The 3,619-nt window shown below is 45.7% G+C and overlaps 1 protein-coding gene across 1 annotated transcript in view; it reads left to right on the top strand.

The window, feature by feature from the left end:
- Positions 1-1,203: 1,203 nt before the first annotated feature.
- The window catches only part of N4BP3 (NEDD4 binding protein 3), a 27,736-nt gene continuing 25,320 nt past the window's right edge, over positions 1,204-3,619 (top strand). The window contains exon 1 of the mRNA XM_015412522.1: positions 1,204-1,309. The gene's annotated coding sequence lies outside the window, so the exon portion shown is untranslated. The remainder of the gene's footprint in view (positions 1,310-3,619) is intronic.

Below are 3,619 nucleotides of genomic sequence, written 5' to 3'. Positions count from 1 at the left end.
CTAAGACAAAAATGTGTGAGCTGGAGGCTAAAAAACTGTGAGCTAGCTCACACTAACTCAGCTTAGAGGGAACACTGGTGGTCTCCCGGCCAAATACTGGCCAGGCCAATCCTGCTTAGGTTCCAAGATCTGACCATAGCAGGCTAGCCTGGACCATCCAGGTCAAGGCTGTTGTAAGAATGAGAAGAGAACTTCACTGCCCTTACCATAACTTAGTCCCATGTTACAGATGGTAAACTGAGGGTTTAAAACAGCAATTTAGCAAGACTTCTTACCCTGGGGTATAATAGCTGAGCAAAGGTTAATGTTTAAATACAATCCATCAGATGTCACTGAGCTCTATAGATGACATTCGTTTTTTTCAAAGGGAACCTCAGCCTTATGAGACTCTTTTGTCATGCTTGGAGCGGCACAAAATTAAATTATGAGTTTTAAAAATTAAAATCTGGAAAACAAGGCCATTCACACCACATATCCCAGGAATTAACCATATTTAAACCCTGTCCTTACAGACAACCTCTGTTCAAAGTGCTAATTTTTAAATCATAAAAACAATTTCCAGTTTTTGATTTAAATCACACACAGTATCTTGCTCCTAACAGAGTTCCTCTGGGCAAGAGCCCAGGCTATTCAGACTGTGGCCTTTGATGCCTCTTCACATTCCATACTCCATGCTGTTTTCAGCTTTCTGTACTCCAAACTCTAGTGCATTGTAAATCCCATCCAGTTAATTGTATTCATTTGCACTATGTGATCTGCCTCGAGTCCCAGTGAGAAAGGTGGACCATAAATGATGCAAATAAAATTTTTAAACAAACATAAATCATTGTTTTCAGTACCTTCAATGGCATTGAACTAATCTGTCCAGGAGCTGTAACATTTCTTGCTCCCAGGGGACAATTTGGTTGACCGTTCTAGTCTCACCTGAGTCTGTGGGGCTACACCCACAATAAATGGATATAGAAATACACAGGTAGGGTGCAGCCTTCCCTGCCCTCTCCTCCTTGGCTCAGAAGGCTGGGTCTGGGAGAACACAAACTCCAGGCCGTGCTTTACTGCTGTCCTTGGAGCACAGAAGCACAGCCTTTTCATTCTAAGACGTGAGTAGGCGCAGATGCAGAAAAGATCCAGACCGGATTTTGTCTCCTCCCCAGCGGCATAGCCTGCGACTCCCGGGCTCCGTGCCTGCAGTGGGGTGTTCAAATCTCAGCGAGGGAAGGAAAGCTTTACTCAGGGGCTGCAGGCGGAGTGAGAAGAGCCGAGTCTTATCTGGTCCGTCTGGAGATCGGAGCTCTAAGCAGCAAACATGGTAAGTCAGAAGTGGCCGTCGCACTCCTCTGGGCAGCTTTGTTGGGTCCTGCTTCTGTAGAGATCTGTCCAGCCCGACTGGGTGGTTCTTTGTTCCTGGCTCTTTTCGGACACCACCAGCATTCCTTTCCCCCTTCTCCAAACCCTGCGCCAGAGTCGACTGAGTCCCCTTATTTTTCGCACGTGGTTTCTGGCTCATCTCCGACCGGTGGCCCGGAATGGGCTGAGCGGGGTTCTCTTTGGTGCCCGGCTAGCGTAGAGTGACGGATGATATATTGTTGGGAGGAAAATCTCGAAATCGAGGTTTGTATAGTGAAGGAGACGTACCGGGTAGCAGTGCCGCTTTAGGCGATCGGGCGAAGGCGCGCCATCGCCTTAGCGTCTTGGGATGGCGAAAAAGACGGCTAGATGGCAGATTTTTCAACCCAGCAGAGGTGGAATATCCCAAGAGCAAGAGAGAACCAAGAGTCAAATTTAAATTGTGAGGCTGGGGTGGGGGGAGACTTCTTTTCCCGGTGAAGGCGATTCTTTATTGCAACTGCGTAGTAAAGGGTCTGCGCAATAAAACGATTCGGCATGTGAAATGGTAACCGATTTGCTTGAGAACTTTTGTTCATGCAGAGGTTGCCTCCTGGAGAACTTAATATTGTGACATTCATTCCGGGATAGTTTTCTAATTAGTCGTAGATCTGGATAAACCGGAACACATTATAGTTTTTTTTGGTGTGTGTTTGCGTGCCTGCACGCTCTCTCTCTTTCCCCCTTTGGATTTATCGAGTAGAAGCTGAACTAGTGGCATTACATATTCTCTTGCTGTCAAGCACCCTGATAATTTACCCCAGTGAATATGAGTTTGCCACACCTTTAGGGTTAAACAGTTTTCCTTCGAAGTTCTTACTGATACCACAAAGGGGGGGGGAACCCATGATACAGGAATTCTGCCCCCCTTAAACTGGTTTAGTGTGTGGCCTATGGTTTCAGTGGGGGGGGGGGGAGGACAGAACAGGTTCATTTAGTGTGGATTAAGCGTCCCTTTAGAGTCTCTATAACTCTTTTGCACTTAAAATCAAGACGGTTAAAGACAATAAGGGGGTAGACTTTTAAAAATCCTTTGATTCATGTGATGTGCGGTTTGCAAATCCACTTTATGCAGCTGTCTGCATGGAATCAAGGTGTGGCTGTTATTCTTGATCAGTTAATCTGGAATTTTATGTGTATGCTGGTTGTGTTATATGTAATCCCTTCCTCTGCTTCTTCCACTTTTTCCTGTGGTCTTTGTCATTCACAAGGGACCATGATATGTTCCATATGGTGTCTTTCATGACACAGGATAGTGAATTCCACCCATAGGTGGAACCACAAAGTATCAGGATGGTTCACTAGAATGAAGCAAACACTTGAGGCAGCTCTCTATCTGCTATTCTTCTAGCTTTCTTTTTAGAAGAGACCACCCTGAGTGTGAAACATCCCAGGACAGTTTTTGTTCTCCCCCTGAAGAGCTCTTTGCACTTAATCACATGGTAGTGTCCCACATTAACCTGTGATTAGCCTGGATTCCTGGCCTCATTTTTGTATGTGATCCCCTTCAGAACTTGTCGTTACAGGTTTTACTTTTGTGCTCCATTAAGTGACAACGCAAGCGTACATCCTGACTTGCTCATCTGGGACGATGCAGGTCTCCCTATTTATTTTGACAACGCAAGCGTACATCCTGACTTGCTCATCTGGGACGATGCAGGTCTCCCTATTTATTTTAGCTCATGTCTTGCTCTATCCCAAAGGCTCAGGATGAGTAACAATACATTTTTAAAATATAGTAGAATACAGTGAGCTCTACAGCTTGGTGTAGAGCCAGTTTGGTGTAGTGGTTAAGTGTGCGGACTCTAATCTGGGAGAACCGGGTTTGATTCCCCACTCCTCCACTTGCACCTGCTGATGTGACCTTGGGTCAGTCACAAGCTCTGGCACAGCTGTTCCTGAAAGAGCAGTTTGTGTCAGAGCTCTCTCAGCCCCACCCACCTCACAGGGTGTCTGTTGTGGGGAGGGGAAGGGAAAGGAGTTTGTAAGCCGCTCTGAGACTCCCTTGGGTAGTGAAGGGCGGGGTATAAATCCAATCTCTTCTTCTTCTTCTCTTCTTCTTCTTAATGTTAGCCACTAAATGCTAGCCAGCCTTTTAATTTTAAATTCTACTCTTTCAAAATGCATCCAGCCAAGGGCTCTGATGAACTTTCAGGGAAGAGGAATTTCACAACCTCTGTTACCATCTGTAAAGAGTGCCATCCTGTATATCCTTAGTGATATATGAATGCAA

This window comes from Gekko japonicus, unplaced genomic scaffold (assembly GCF_001447785.1).
Source record: "Gekko japonicus isolate JY-2015 unplaced genomic scaffold, Gekko_japonicus_V1.1 scaffold100, whole genome shotgun sequence".
Taxonomy (NCBI): domain Eukaryota; kingdom Metazoa; phylum Chordata; class Lepidosauria; order Squamata; family Gekkonidae; genus Gekko; species Gekko japonicus.
The sequence above is the reverse complement of the archived record's forward strand: the minus strand, read 5'-3'. Positions and strand labels throughout refer to the sequence as shown.